The sequence below is a fragment of the Pelobates fuscus genome, chromosome 9 (genome assembly GCF_036172605.1).
Source record: "Pelobates fuscus isolate aPelFus1 chromosome 9, aPelFus1.pri, whole genome shotgun sequence".
NCBI classification, from domain to species: Eukaryota; Metazoa; Chordata; class Amphibia; order Anura; family Pelobatidae; genus Pelobates; species Pelobates fuscus.
In genome coordinates, this window is record NC_086325.1 from 41,563,421 (window position 1) to 41,580,972 (window position 17,552).

The window sequence follows — 17,552 nt, forward strand, 5'->3', positions numbered from 1 at the left end:
AGCAAAGCCAGGATATTCAAGATTACTCCCAGGATAGTTTTATTTTATCTATATGCATGGAGGTATTTCAGACTGTATTACTTGCATTGACTATTTCGGGCTTAAAAATAGCTGAAAACTCAGTTATAGCTTATAAGCATTCAAGTGTAATTTATGGGTTTTAGTCTATTTGCTGAAAGAATACTTTGAATACATGATGCAGGTCAGTTCAAATGTCTTTTACAATACAGTAGGGACCAACATATTCTAAATGAAATTTTGATGACCTTTCAAATAAACGTTTAAGCATATGGCACTGGATGACAATGTGAGAACTGTGCTAACTCTGAATAAGTTGAATGAATATAGATAAATTCATGCGGCATTAAACAAAAAATAAACAGGTAACTGCATTGACCTTCAGTTGATTTGAGAACAAATTATAATACAAAAATAAAATATACTTAGCAAAAGTCAATCTTATCCTTTAAATAATTGATAACATGCACTGAAAGTTTAATCTTCTAATTATATTAAATGAGCCTAACCACTAATTTCTCATGATATTACCCAGAGTTTTCATTGAGGTTCCCAGTGGTGTATTTTAGATATGTGCTTCCCTAGACATGATGGAACTCGGGCACCCACTAATTTAAATGTCCCTACCCCTTTCTCTCAAGGCCACAGCTCTTCCTGTTAAAGACTAACAGACACTTTGACTGACAGACACACACTCTCAGATACACTGACACACAGACACACTCACTGATTTGACACAGTCTGACAGACACACACAATCACTGACAGACACACACACACACTGAGAGGCATACACAATCACTCAGACTCACACACACTCCCTTACAGTCACACTCCCTCACAGACACAAACTCCCTCATCAACACACACTGACATACACACATTCACTGACAGACATACACACAGACTCACTGACAAACACACACACTGACAGACACACACACACACACATTTCCCCCCAACACTCACAGATTATTATTTTTATTTAAATGTATTTATAAAATATTTTATCATGAAAGATACATTGAGATTTCTCTCATTTTCAAGTATGTCCTGGGTCCACAATTCATTGTGCACCTAGCCTTCCTACCTTTGGGAGAGCTGGGTGGATTTTTTACATGGGGTCCAGTGGGGCTGCTGGCCTGGCTGTTTGGGAAGTAAGGCAGCATACAGGCAGTTGGGTGGCCAGTTGAGGTTCAGGCAGGTGGCGAGGGAGTGCTGATTTGTGAACTCTCCCTGCTCAGTTCCCTTGTGCGCTGCAGAGTAAAGCCGGGAGCCAGAATATGACGTCAGCAGGGAGAGCTCACAAATCAGTGCTCCCTCGCTGCCCACCTGGAGCTCAGTTGGCCGCCTGTCCCGAGGTTAACAAGGCATTTGCCTGGGCATTTGGGGGCGGCATTTTTTGCCGCCCCCTGGAAAGTGCCGCCCAAGGCAAATGCCTTGTTTGCCTTGCGGCAAATACAGTGCTGGAGGTTCCCATATATGGTTCTGCATATAAAATGTAGCATGTGATAAACATGATCTACAGCTGTTAATATATAATTTAATATTTTTATAGTGTGGGTTAATATTTTTTTTTTTTAGAAATTAGCATCCAGCAATCCAAAAATCACATCACGGCACAGCCATGTTTCCCCTATACTGTTCTATAAAGTATTGGAAAATGCTTTAGAGGAAGTGAGGGTTTTACCATTGACCTCAATAAATAATTGCAGAGGAAAATTCCAAATGTTGAGTATGAACTCTGAAACAAATTGAATAAACTAATAACCATGAAGCAAACTTCCAATAGACAAATTATATCAAAGAAAAAGTAATGTTATTTCTATCATTTAGGTTGCCATGTTATGGAACGCACACATACATCTCTGGAAGCTCTCACTGCTGTTGTATTGCAGTTAAAACAGGATTTCTTCTCCTGCTTTATAAATCAAGAAGAGATTTTGCTGGAGTACTTACTGTACCTGATGAAACTAACAAAATGCCCCACTGAGAGGTATGGTAGCCGAATGATATTGAGGCTCACACGGCATCTCCATGGTTCTTTGTTTTTGACACGGGCCTCTATTTAAATACTTTGGATGAGCCTTTTCGAATGATCACAATCTGTTAGCAAAATGTCAAAATTATTTATCTACAGGACCATTAAAATCTATGTGAATTATTGTAGATACATAATTTGAAATGTTTTTTTTTTTTTAACAAAGTGTGATTATTTATAAAGCGTATACAAAAGAATTAAAGGGCAATGGTCACCTCAAAATATTTTTTAATATAATAATCCTCTGAAAGGGCATAGAATTTTTTGAATGAAATAAATGTAAGAAAACAAGTCATCCCTACATTCTGTATATATCAGGATTCTTAAGCCATAGAGAAGCACCTTGGGTCAGACAACGTGTTTGAAACATTTAGGTTATGTGGTCCCTTAGCTTCGCTCTCTGCACAGAATCAAAAAAGACCACAGAGACCAACTGTCGGTTTTCAAACAATGTCTGACCCAAGGTGCATGTATATGGCTGAAGGATCCTCAAGGCCATAAGGATTGAAAGATGTTGTGCTGTCATTTATGAAGTCTAACTAATATCATAAAATACAATATACTGTATCTACTAAAGCAGTAAGACGTATTGTAAAAATAAAAACTCTCCTTCATGGATCTTCACACCTAAGATGTTGGAAGGGGAAAAATCTCCCTCCCCCCCAAAAAAATGTAGGAATTATATTCAGTGAAACTCAAAAGAAACTAACATGTTACTGATTTCAATTGTATTTTAAATTAGAACTTTCTTGGCTTCTTTGGAATTCCTTCATGAACCCCTCCCCCCCCCCCCCCCCCACACAATTTACCTTGACAAAAACAGTAATTTGGGCAGACATTTGCTACATGTTTTTTTTCCCCACAAGATTTTTTTTTTGTGTAAAAGTTTATATATTTATATATATAGTACATACACGTTTAAAAAATGGGTCACCAGCTTCATATTCACAATTCATAGTTCTTTTGGTTCATGTACAATTCACCTACATGTGTTTATTTAGCAGTTTTTCATGTGCTCTTTTACTATCTCCAGTTTAGTATGATTCGTATGTATTAATTGTCTTATCATAGATTGAGACTACTTCAAATAATTTGGATATTTGGAAAGCAAGGTTCAATGATATACACAGTGACAATGCTGGTATAGAACCACGCTGGTGAGAAGCTACAATGATGTCAGTGGTTGCATGGGATATAGCGAAGGGAAGGAGAGGTGCCTGTATTGGTATGGAAACAAATACATGTGTTGATCCTGAATAGAAGTTATGGGAAAAAAAAATATCTTTTACAGTAGAATGAGCAGCAAAGAGACTTGCTGCAGAGGAAAACGAAATCTAATATCCAGCAGAAGGAATTGTAAGTAAATGCTAGCTAAGAAATGAGGTAGGGAATCCTGACCTTTCACCTAGAACTACTCGAATGGACACCAGTTATTGAATGCTGAAAGACCAAGTTTTGCAGCATATTCTGCAGGTAATTGAGATCATCCTGAATTCCCTCCGCTACAAGAACCAGCTTTCATTACTATCAATAGCCACCCTCCTGCCTCTACTCCCACCCATCCTTGGTCCATCGTCTTTTATAGTATGATCCTTCAGCTGTCTCTAATTGTAGCAATTTTTTTTAATTACCGCATACGCTACACTGTGTTTGCTTATATCCTCCAAAATCCTTTGCAAACCCTTTGTGCCTATTCCCCAGTTATTACATTTAGTTTGTAAACTCATGAGTTCTCTTGTTAAGCACTTTGAATAAAAGTTGTGTATTTGCTAGACTGTGAGCTCATGAAAGGGCCCTCTGTTCCTTTGGCATCAGTATGTGTTTATTATGTGTATGTAGTCCCTCTGTTGCATGATGCTGTTGAATATGTTGGCACTATAAAAAAAAACTAATAATAATAATCAACTATTATCCAAGTCATAATTTTATCACAGCCTAATCCTAAAGGAAGAGATAAATGCACATATACCACCATGTCAGATGCTACATTGCCTTTATAGATTCAATTAATTATGTCTATCTTCTGTCCGTACTCCCACCTCTGATGCTCGCCTTCAAGACTTCGAGGGCTGCACCATGCCTGTGGAACTCACTTCCCTCTGCCGTTAGATGCTCACCCAGTCTCCACTCCTTCAGAAAATCATTAAAAACCCACTGCTTCATAAAGGCATATCAATGAAACTGTTAATAGCTCCCGACTGATTCCTCTCTTGCAACTGTCGTTAGTCTAATACTATCCTTACCTTTTGTGTCACTTTACCCCTCTCCCTCTAACATGTAAGCTCATTGAGCAGGGCCCTCAACCCCTCTGTTCCTGTGTGTCCAACTTGTCTGGTTACAGCTACATGTTTGTTCGCCCACACACTGTAAAGTGCTGCAGAATTTATTGGCGCTATATAAATAATAATAATAATAATAATAATAATAATAATAATAATACAAATAATTCAACATGGCTGTTTAAGAAGTATGATTTGTCATAACTAGCGGTTACATCATGGCATTTAGTCATGGAATTATAATAATTTTCACCAAATAGCATTCATCACTAAGATAAGGTCAGACATATCATGCTTGCATAGTATCATAGCCCCTAAGATGCTAGAAGAGTAGATTCCATTTTGAAATGACAGGGAGAAATCTAAAGTGTATATTAACTGACCTGGCACAACGCTAAAACCAAAACCAGAACATTTGGAATGTGGAGTCTTGTTGCCATATTGGCTGCACACCCAAACGATGCTCCTGTACATATAGCAACACTATGGAGTGCAAGCTGTATCATTACACTCTGTCTGATTAAACTATTTTATAGAGCATCAGGACAGGCATACGAAAAAAAACGCTCTAAAAATATTAATAAAAGGTATTATGCAATTAAAAAATAGTGAAGAATTATTAATAAAAGGTATTATGCAATTAAAAAATAGTGAAGAATTACTGACTTATTCTTACAAATGTTTACTGAAAACACTGTACAATGTCTTCTTGAACAGTTTGACCTTAAAGTACAATAAAGTATAGGCATACACTTAAAACAAGCCTCCTACTAGAAAACTATTGTATTACTAAAAAAATATTCTCATTAAGAAAGAAGAAAAGACACTATATATTTAATTAAATTATACATGACAGAAACAACTATAGTGATATTTAGGATCATATCACATTCTATGCTCACAAGTGGTGAACATGAATTTAATGTAAAAAAGATCAGAAATTATACTATTACATCTAATAATGTATTTCCTCTAGATAAAACTACTTTGCTGAGAAACATCAAATATCTAATAGCACAATGCCACCCATTAATCCACAAATGCAAAACATTTACAAGGTTATCCATTCATCTGTGAATTGTTGGAAAGTCAATTAAAAATAAAAATATATTTCCATTTTTAGACTGGAATAGCTGAAATTAAAATATGAAGAATGTATCCAATTTGAATATTTTAAATTCAAATTTTAAATTCACAATGCACTTATTTTGAATTTCCAGCAGTTAAAGCAGCACTCCACACCCACAGAGCACTTCAGCATGCTAAATTTCTCCACTGAGCTAATGGAAGAAGCAGGCACTCTAATAGCCTTTCAGGAGGGGAAGCCCTCCCCTAGTTCCCATTAGAAGTCTATGTCTCTCTCCCTTCCATGCGTCTGTGACCACCTCCTCTCCCCTCCATGTGTCACTGTCCCCCTTCCACTCTCCACAATGTGTCTCAGACCACCTCCTCTCCCATATGTGTGTCACAGTCCCCCCTCCATGTGTCACAGCCACCACTCCTCTCCAATCCATGTGTCACAGCCCCCCCTCATCTACCCTCCATGTGTCACAGCCCCTCTCCTCGCTATGTGTCACAGTTCCCTCTCCTCTCCCCTCCTCGTGTGTCACAGAACCCTCTCCTCATGTGTCAGTCCCCCATCTCCTCCACTCCATGTGTGTCAGTCCCCCTTCTCATCTATGTGTGTCAGTACCTCCTCTTCTCCATCCCCTCATCCCTCCTGTGCCTGCTGACCTTGTAGAACACTTTATCAGTCCAGGTAGAGAAAACTTAAGTTCCTCTACCTGCGGTTTAGCACACTGCAAGGTTGGCAGGCAATGGAGGAAAGAGGGGAATGGCTCAATGTGGGGCTACAATCTATAGAAACAAACTTTACATTGTTATTGGATTACAGTTTCCATAGTTCTCAGTCAACTGCTCAAATTGTGGCTAATAGCCCATCCTACAGACTTGTTTAGACTTGGTTTAGAGTCATGTTTCATTGACTTGATGGTAGCATGTACGCACATCACAGATAATTGCGTTTTTACTTTTCTATATTGCCTTACCAAATATCTGAATGCATCAAACTCAAATCAATGTGCAATATAATATCAACTGGAGAAACCTCGACCATGAGAATCTACACATTCACCTCGTCTCTTTAACATTTACACTGTAGATCAACAGCTGTGTTACTTAAAATCTGGTTTATTTAAGAGCTTATCTCAGAGATTCAGTTAACCAGGGATCTGATGGAGCTGACAAGATGCAAAAGACGCATCATGTTGAAAAACAATGCAGTGGTTCAGGCTTTCTGCAGAGGACTGGGTCAGGTAAAATCCAATTACTATAATGTTCATTTCACCGTTAACACAAGCACAATAATTTATAAAATCATCTCTGGGGGTTGGGATGAAAAATGATAGTTTTATGACAAATGTATTTTGTCTAGAACATTCATACATTTAAATTATTTCCCAAATGCATGTGTGAAAATCTTAGAAGAAGTGAAATATCACCATAAGAGGAGAGGCAATATGTAACCCAGAATGCAAGGTTAGAGGTCTAGCATTGAATTGTCCCTGAACCAATTATTAAAATGCATAATGCTTTCAAGATTTTACTTCAGACTTATACTAGGATAAGAATTTTACTTAGAAATTAGAACATTCATTAATAGGACCCTCCAATTTAAAACCAAGGCTGAAATTTAAGATTTTTAGATAAACCTTTAAAATTATTAAAAAAAAAAAAAAAAAAATATATATATATATATATATATATATATATATAGAGAGAGAGAGAGAGAGAGAGAAGAGACAATGTACCCCCCAGAGACAATGTATCCCCCAAACATGTATTCCTATCACTATAGTGCCCTCTGCCCCCATTCCTTTGCAACCCCGCCTCCAGTAGGTAAAAATAAAAAAATACCTTTATTCACTCACCCAATTCCAGTGCCAATGTTCCTTGGCACTGGGTCGGTGCATAACCACCTCTGACATATTCCCCACACCATAACTTCATTTTAATGATTTTTTTATGGTGACCGTAGTGTTCCTTTAAATAGAGTTCCATTTCTGTTACTAAGCTAATTTATCCATAGTAAGAAGAACCAAACTGCAGACATCATAGACAGAGGAGAACAAAGTGTAGATGCCCCGTGCAAAGGAGAAAATAAATTTTATATATATATATATATATATATATATATATATATATATATATAAATTAAGGAAAGTGGTAAAGAGGGGTGTATAATCATAAAGAAAGAAGAGGCATAAAGAAAGGAAAACTAAAAGAAAAAAAAAAACAACACAACAGAGCAACTTTAATAACAACTAAAACTTTTGTAATTCACAGATGGTGAGCGACTTACCATCCTGTAGGAAGAATGCATATTTGCATACGTTTGTATTTAAGTTTGTGGAACAGAAAATGGTTCATTTTTTGTATGTTTTATCATTTAAAATGCCTTGTCCTTCCACTAAGCCTTGTTTAATGTTTGAGTACAAAGAAAGGAGGACCTACTTATTTAATCCAGTAATCGGCTTATGGCTATGAGATATTACTCAGAAGCTCAATCTGCTAGGCTAGTAAAATTAAGTTACAATGTGGCTGAGGTAGCTTCTGAAGGGCCCTAGTACAGATCTTGATCTAAAGGTACAGGTCTTGATCCAAAGTCAGGGGATCAGACACCTTTCTACATAGTATGTATGTGAGTGTTATTGTTATTTGTAATTTGTAATGATTTTTTTTAGACAACCAATTATGTTGCACTACTTTGAATATTAACAGAAATATTGACAGTCAGAAACAAACCAAAGGTAGGTTTTTATTCCTTTCACATAGGAATGTTTTGTCCGGAGAATGCTCCTCAGATGATCATTTTCAAGAATTAACATATTGGGGTACACATTAAATTATTATTATTATTATTATGTTATTTATATAGTGCCTTCAAATTCCGCAGCGCTTTACAATGGGTGGATGAACAGACATGTAGTTGTAACCAGACACACAGGAACAGAGGGGTTGAGGGCCCTGCTCAATGAGCTTACATGCTAGAGGGAGTGGGGTAAAGTGACACAAAAGGCAAGGATAGAATTAGACTAATGACAGTTGCAAGAGAGGAATCAGTCAGGAGCTATTAACAGTTTAATTGATACGCTTTTATGAAGAAGTGGGTTTTTAACGATTTTTTGAAGGAGTGGGTGAGCATCTAACGGAGGAGCGAAGCGAGTTTCACAAGAACGGTGCAGCCCTCGAAAAATCTTGAAGGCGAGCATCAGAGGTGGGAGTATGTTGCATGTTTGAAGGGCGATGGAAATATACCAGAGGAGAGAGAGAGATTGAGAATTTTAGTGAGAGGTGGAGAAAAAGAAGAAGACAGAGTACGGATGAGATGAAAGGGAATTGGATCTAGGGAGCAGGTGGTGGGGCAGGAGGACTGGAGCAGAGCAGAAACCTCTTCCAATGTAGCGGGTGCGAATGAACATAGAACAGCAGAGGGAGTGAAGTTAGGGGATGTATTGTAAGGGGAAGAAGAAAGATGAGAGATCTCTTCCCTGATTGTAGAGATCTTGTCAGTGAAGTGAGTTGCAAAGTCTGAGGCGGTCAAGTTAGTAGGTGAAGGAGGAACAACAGGGCGAAGAAGAGAGTTAAATGTGTGAAATAGTTGTTTGGGTTCGCGGGAGAGTGTGGTTATGAAGTAATTTACTTTTGCAGAGGAAAGAGCCAAGCTGTATGAGCTCAGCATAAATTTATAGTGGAGAAAGTCAGACGCACAGTGAGATTTTCTCCAACAGCGATCAATTTAGATCCAAGACTGTGTGGGGAAAATTTAGTTTTATGCAAAATGCATTGATAAATTCCCGGGGATCCTAAACTCACAGAACTTACCAATAAATATTTTCCTTTGAGTTTCCACCAAGCTGGCCATGATAGGCTAAGGGAACCAAGAGCCACCTAGCGAATAGGAAATTTCACAATTACAACTGGGTAAGGACCCAGAGCTCCTCTATAAGAAAAGTGTTGAGATTTACTACAAATAGGACTAAAATACCAGGCAAACAAGTACTATATGGATATTAAATAATGTATAAAGTGAACTCAAACTTTAAAGAAGCAGTACACAATGGTCTACAGTAAAATTGTGTCTATTTTCAGACAAATACTTCAGAAGAAACAACATCATATATCTTAAAAGTATGCATTCTAAGCAAAGTTTCATGAATACATTTTGCTTCTATAAAAGCAGCAACATTCATTTTAAAGTTTAGTAGCACTTTATAAATAATCCAGTATTTCACAAAATATAGATGTTGATGAGCTTCGAGCCACAGAAAACAATTGTAAACATTTCTATGATATATTTATCATGCTACTCATTATTTCAGTGCATTTCGCAAATTCACTTAGATGTTTTCTTACCATTAAACGGACTTTGTACTTTCACATGCCCGAGAAACTGGACATTTTTCATCATCTCAGAGTTCAACTTGGTCTAGCGATAGCTATATCTGCAACCTACTCTACTCGCATATGGCTGACTATATCTGGTTGTTAAAACCAGTTCTCCGGAGGATGATTCTAGCTCGTCAGATCAACGTCTCCAACAAAACAACCTCCCTGCTGATTAGCAACAATCAACGCTCAGTTCATACACATCTCTGAATATTTTACAAGCCACAGAGGTGTCATCTCACAGCACTATCTCTTCTGCCTCCTGCAAAAGACCTTCAAGTTGATTTCAAGGTTTTTAAACATTTAAAACCGCATACCATCTATATCTTGCTCATATTTTGCAAATCAGCAGGTAGGGCACTTGCAGCTTTTAACTTTTACAAAGTTTTACAATATAAAAAAAGAATACAGCTGTTTTAGTATGGGAAATAAGGTGTTTAAAATCCCTGGCAAAGCATAAAAACAAAAACACATTTGCTGTGTATAGACACTAAAATATAGATTAAATTTAAAGGGACACTATAGGTACTTTTTAACTTCAGCTCATTGAACTTGTAATAGTACCTTAAGTCCTCTGGTAGCATCCTTCCATTCAGTGTTAAACCATTCTCAAGCAGTTGAGCACTAAATAAGGGCCACTGGCCCCCCATAGACTGGCCCCTACAGGAGGTAAGGCTAAGGCAGATATTACACACTTCCTTCCAGCAATACAGATTCCTATCAGCCATGAGCACTGTGGTTGTCAGCTGACACTCTCAGCTAGTCATAGCCATCCCTTGTGGTTCAGGTTAATCCTCGTTAGCCCAAGAATCACAAAGGGATGAGCTGCCAGAAGTCAAAATTATGAGAAAAAACTGTGTTAAGTTGATACGAGATAAAATCTCTAATTGGCTTTTTATCCTAACAGCTACTTGAATGTTTTCTTCTAATTTATATACAGATTGTAGAACTTTCCTGGACACGTGAACAATGACCATCTGGTCTTTCCAATTATAATGCTGTATTTTGTAACCTATTGTAAAAGACAGCAACCAGAGTGGATGAAGAAAACAAGATCAAGGCTCAAAATCTCAAGTCCTACTCTACTAGACAGGCCCGGATGTTATTATACTCAACAGCAAGCCTGGAGGGTCCATGGCAATGTCTAGCTTGCATTGCTGGGAATACTTATCACTATCAATCAAAGCTAACAGGGTAATAAAGGACTAAAAAAATAACTCCATAGTCCACAAAGATTAACCTTTCACAAATCTATTTCTCTAGCTTTTTCCTAAACCTTCTCAGATTTTTGTTGATTGTGAAAAACAGGTCACACATTTTGTTTTCTGTATTTTTAGTGCAGAGAAGCAGGGAAGACTATAGAGACTGTCTAACCAGAGGTGCATGTATATGGCTGAATGAACCGGTCATCTACTAAAGGTAATGTTTTTTCCCATTTTAAAAAATATATATTGCATTTAAAAAAAAACTATTCTCTAACCTCTACTGGAATTCTAGGTCTTTTTTAATTGGTTGAAAACACCAAGCAGCCAATTAAAATATAGATTACGCATTTCAAAAGGTCCAACTGTTTTAGTCTCTACAAGCTCTCCACTTATTATTAATGGGGTTTTTTTTTTTAGTTAAGAGATTTTTGGTGCAACAAAATGCATGAACAACGCATTTCACAGATCTTACATCAATACTGGAATTCCTCTCTTTACCGTTTTATTTCAGAATTCATTATATTAAAGTTTAACTGCCATTTAACAGCAATTCAAATGTATTTGTAATCACTTGCAACATTTACCCAATTGAGTAATTGTGTATTGAAAAAGCCAACATTAATTTGTGTTATTTTACTTTAGGTATATATCAGGCTATTTAATCATATTTTTTTTTCACATGTTAAGGTTAGAATTTGCTAAATGCTATTGCCTATCATGTATTGACAAACCCAAAGTCTTATTAACTTAGTAAAGCCATCTGTTAGTGAGACACGGTACAAGTAACATCATGCGTGTTCAATAAAGGAAAAAGAAACCATCACTCTAATATGATTAAAGATATGAATTCCTTCCAGTACCATTGCATTCAATCCTGATGCAAAATGTCCAAAAAAAAAAATGACACAACATAATTCAGTGCCTTGCAAAAATGTCAATTCTCTTCGACCTTCACAAATGACCCTCAGACAAATGTAATACTTTTATTTACGTAAAAAAAATTGGTGACCCATCCTTCTAATCCACAGCCAAGACACAAAGTTATGAGATGTGATAATTTAGCCATACATCAAATATGACATATCAGACACATTAAAGTTAATACTTCAGTATTAAAAAATCCATTTATCTTTGCTTTGTTATTGAGGATTCTCTAGTCTTTCCTAACCCTACTCAGATATTTATTGGTTATGTAAAACTGGGATGTGAGTGCCTTTCAAGGGACTTTTCATGCACTATCAGATATTGCAATAAGTTGATGCTACATGGTTCAAACTAAAAGTCATTGTGACAGCTAACTTGCCCCTGCTGTATAATCATAAGATGCTGATCTACATCTGAAATTCATCGTCAACTAATGTTCATGAATGGACATGACATTAAAGGCTCTATTCCTAAATGTAAAATCATGTCTATTCAGTATTTATTTTAAGGCTCTATTAAATTCTGTTCCCTGATGAAATAAAAGAGGCATATTATTTTTGGCTCATGTATATAAGCAGATTTGCTGAAAATGTAAAGTTCAAATTTACTTTGTTTAAAATCAGCTATTATACAATGTTTATATCTCTTGTATACAAAATGTCATTGTGCTCATCAAGGTAATGGGAATGTAAATTTAACCCCTTAACACCGCAGCCAAATGTACAAGTTGTGAACAGAACAAAACGTAAACAAAACCTGGCATTTACGCTATATGTCTGTCCAACCGTAATTCACCTCTTTCATATTAAATGCACCCCCCCTTATTATATATAATTTTATTCAGGGGAAACAGGGCTTTCATTTAACATCAAATATTTAGGTATTGAACATAATTTAATATCAAAAAATTATTAAAAAATGGGAGAAAAAAAGAATTTTTTAATTTTTTTTGTTCTATGTGACATTTTAACTGTGGATGTCAAAATACTGTTTGCTTTTACTGCAATACAATACACATATTTGTATTCAGCGATGTCTCACGTGTAAAACAGTACCCCCTATGTACAGGTTTTATGGTGTTTTGGGAAGTTACAGGGTCAAATATAGCACGTTACATTTGAAATTGAAATTCGCCAGATTGGTTACGTTGCCTTTGAGACTGTATAGTAGCCCAGGAATTAAATTTACACCCATAATGGCATACCATTTGCAATAGTAGACAACCCAAGGTATTGCAAATGGGGTATGTCCAGTCTTTTTTAGTAGCCATTTGGTCACAAACACTGGCCAAAGTTAGCGTTAGTATTTGTTTGTGTGTGAAAAATGCAAAAAACGCCAATTTTGGCCAGTGTTTGTGACTAAGTGGCTACTAAAAAAGTCTGGACAAACCCCATTTGCAATACCTTGGGTTGTCTACTATTGCAAATGGTATGCCATCATAGGGGTAATTTTCATTCTTGGGCTACCATAGGGTCACAAAGGCAACGTAAGCAATCTGGCGAATTTTAATGTGAAAAAAATGAAACACAAGCCTTATATTTGACGCTGTAACTTTTGAAAACACCATAAAACCTGTACATGTGGGGTACTGTTGTACTCGGGAGACTTCGCTCAACACAAATATTTGTATTTCAAAACAGTAAAAAGTATTGCAGCAATAATATCGTCCGTGTAAGTGCTGTTTGTGCGTGAAAAATGCAGAAAACGTCACTTTTACTGGCGATATCATCGTTGTAATACATTTTACTGTTTTGAAACACTAATATCTGTGTTCAGCAAAGTCTCCCGAGTAAAACAGTACCCCCCATGTACAGGTTTTATGGTGTCTTGGAAAGTTATAGGGTTAAATATAGTGCTAGCAAATTAAATTCCCTATACTTTCGGCATGGGTTGTCAGGCAGGTCCCGCTAATTGTAATTAATTAGGATACCTAATTATGTAAAATTATTACATAAATATATGTGTAGAATTAATATATGTATATATATACATATGTGTATATATACGTATATATATATATAATTTTTTTTAAATATTTTTATTTATATATAGGTATATATATAGTGATATATACGTATATATTTATGTATATAGATATATATATATTATGATATATATATTATTTTGTTCTACGTGTATTTTGATATAAATATATATATTAATATCACAATACAGTTAGAACGAAATAACACATCTATATATTTTTTAATTATTTATTTTTAAATATTTTTTTAATTTTATTTTTTTACGTATTTACATATATATATTTTTTATATTATATATAAATATATATATAACAATAATTATATATATATTTAATCAGTATCAGTCTACGTGTAATTTGATATTAATATATATATATATATATATATATTTATTAATATTTAAATACACGTCGTGTATGTGTAAATGTGTGTGTGTGTGTGTGTGTATGTGTATATATATATACTTAGATCATATATATATATATAATATATATGATCTAAGTATATTTTATTTGTAACTGTAATTTTTTTAATTTATTTTTTGAACTAATATTTTTTTTTTTTTACAGGACAGGGGTCAGAGACAGTGTCAGCCAGTGATTTCACATCACTGGCTGACACACAGGATCAGTGATCACAGTGACTGCCTGTCACTGTGATCACCTCCTGCAGATTGGGTAATTGACCACAGGGGGGAGTGCCTGGGTGGTACAAGCACTCCCCCCTTCCAATCTGCAGGGGGATCACTGTGCCAGTTACATGTGTCAGCCAATAGGCTGACACATGTAACACTGATCGCAGTGACAGGCTGTCACTGCGATCAGAGTGCTTTGAGATCGCAGTGACAGCCTGTCACTGCGATCAGACTTCGCAGATCGCGGTCACTGACCCCAAGGGGACTGCCTGGGGGGGCCAGGTAAGTCCCCCGACCGCGAACTGCAGAAGGGGAAATCCGCCGGCCGCATGTGTCAGCCGATTTGAAATCGGCTGACACATGCTTAATACTGGTCGCAGTGACAGCCTGTCACTGCGATCAGAGACTGCAGATCGCGGTCACCGGCCACAGGGGGGGTTGCCTGGGGGGCCAGGCATCCCCCCCGACCGCGATCTGCAGCGGGCGATTAGCGCCGGCCACGTGGGCGGCCATTATGGCGAGGACGTAATATTACGCCCGCCGGCGTTTAGAGCCGGTTCCTGCAGGACGTAATATTACGTCCTCCAGACTTAAGGGGTTAAGTAAAAAAAAAAGCAAACAATTATATGTGTCTATGAAGGGCTAAATTTTTATTCAAGCCATTTGTCCACTGAAGGAAAAAGAAAAGACGACCCAAATCTGAACACCATTTAAATCTAGTGACATCTAAATCTACACCTGCATACAGGATACCCTGCTATACTTTGTATCATTACAGTATGAACAACATTGGAGAGCAAAAAACAAGGCGGAAGAGTTTACTGAGAATGGGCAGCATCTGAAATAGCCTGCCCTTCGGTGGTTCCCCGCTCAGATCTCAAGCTGGTTTTAGCTTATCTTGTGCCATTACAGAGAGAACATATCTAAAGCATATCAGACTGGTCCCAACCATACGGGCAGTCAAGATCTGAAATGCCAGCAGGTTCCCTCTGCACGAGAGACACAGCAACCCCAGACGATCGTTTCAACCTTATTAGGCATCATCAGTGAGGAATAGCTGATATATTTCTAGGCACTGTGAGCAAAGGGTCCACGTCTGGATTACCCTTTAAACTTATGGAGAGCAAAAAAAACCATTACATTGTACTCACCACAGTAATGATTCCCACGTGGTCAGAATAAATGCCTTAAGCAAGGGGTAGGCAATCTTCAGTATGCCAGATGCTGTGGACTACATTTCCCTTGATACAGCATTATGGCTGTAAAATCATTATGTGAGATGTAGCCCAGAACATCTTGAGTGCCAAAGGTTGCCTAACTCTGCCCTAAGCTGGTAACAGTGGAACTGAGCTTTACTGATTGGGAAATGGGTATATCAATAAATCTCTTAGTAATTTAGTCTTAAAGGTCAGTACTTCCTGATATAATATTTATTTTTAGCTCAGCATAGGTAGCCATTCCATATATACTATAAAACTATTATACGATTGATGGTCTTAAGTTGATAGTGTACCTTTAAACAGTTTTATTTCTTCATTGGGGAACATACTTATATTTGTCTGGCAAAAAGTATTCTGCATATATTCAACTACAATATCTAGTTCACATTTTGAAATAATAAAACAAATATTAAAGCTCCTTGTGATATGTATGACTCCATTCTTAATAATTCATACATTACAATATTATTAATAAGATATTTGGGAATTTCTGCACCCACATGCCATTTGTTTGTGTACATTTTGTCTATTTTTACTTTATTGCAGCGCTGCTAACTTCTCAGAGGAATTAAATCCAGAAAATCTAATAAACAAACATTTTCTCAGCAACGCTCTGCAGTAAACATTTGCTGTAACATTCTTGGGAATGGGAAATTCATTTTTTATATTGTGAGAAAAGCTTTTTTTTTTTTTTAAGAAAAAAAGCCTCAATAATTCACATAAAATAGCCCAGACATGCATCACTTATTTCTTAAATCAGAAAGCAAACACTTTTAAACAAATAAACAAGCAAAAATAAAGCAAGAAAAACTTTATTGAAATAAATGTTTAAAAACCTACTATAAACTTGGTTCGATTGCATTGTTGGGCACACCTCTCTGCTAGGGAAGTTTATTCAGCCTCCTGCCCCCATAACAAACCTTCTCAGGAGGATGAACCTGACAGCAGAGCTTTCTCTGCATAAATTGCAAGGATCAGATTCCCCCACTTCTCCCCTGTCAGGATGTTGAATGTAAAGAGATATTCAAGCTGCACATGTGTAAATGTGTCAGGCATGCCAAATGCACCTTTTCAGCATTCCTAGGGATAGGACACTGACTGGTTAAAACAGTGTCCCCCTTGGAGTGGGTGTGGAAAGCATAAGAAAGCAAAAGCAGGTAAATGTGAAAAAAACAAAGCATATTTACCTTTCTTTTTCAGCCTGCAGAATGAGGCAAATGTCTCATTCAAAGCTAAACCTTTTGAATATAACAGTTGTCTCAAAGTGCTGCTCCCATCTAGTTGCTGTTTGACTGACAACACAATTTCTTCTGCACATTGCCTTTCAGGAAGATAGTATTTCTCTAATACTGAGATGGAATAAAATGTAACTGGGAAAAAAAAAACATAGTACTTGAGAACCCTGTTTATGTAATTACTCAGAGATTGGGATGATAAACAGAGGCAGTACAAATCCTGCAAGTAGGTAACAATGAGTGCAAAATGGCGGTGCTGGCAGGAACATCAGCGAGCTTCTTTAGTTTAGGTCAGTGATGGCGAACCTGTGGGACACCGAGCCCTCTCTGTGGGCACGCAGCCATAGGTCACCGGGGGGGGGGGGGGGGGTGCTGGCGCCGGTCGGCAGCAATGCAGACTAGGCACCTGCCTGCCCAAAAGGCGCCTACTCTGCTTTCATATCGAAAGGACCCGAAGGCAGGTGGGGGATCTGGGAAGCAGCTCTCCTGACCTTCCGCTAGCAGGCTGTGTGGAGCGTTGCCGCGCATTACCATGGCAATGCTCCACACAGCATTCTGCTGGG

The 17,552-nt window shown here is 37.2% G+C and overlaps 1 protein-coding gene across 4 annotated transcripts in view; it reads right to left on the minus strand.

Moving 5' to 3' along the window:
• Positions 1–17,552, minus strand: part of DIAPH2 (diaphanous related formin 2) — a 1,045,110-nt gene that overhangs the window by 262,581 nt on the left and 764,977 nt on the right. The window lies entirely within an intron of this gene.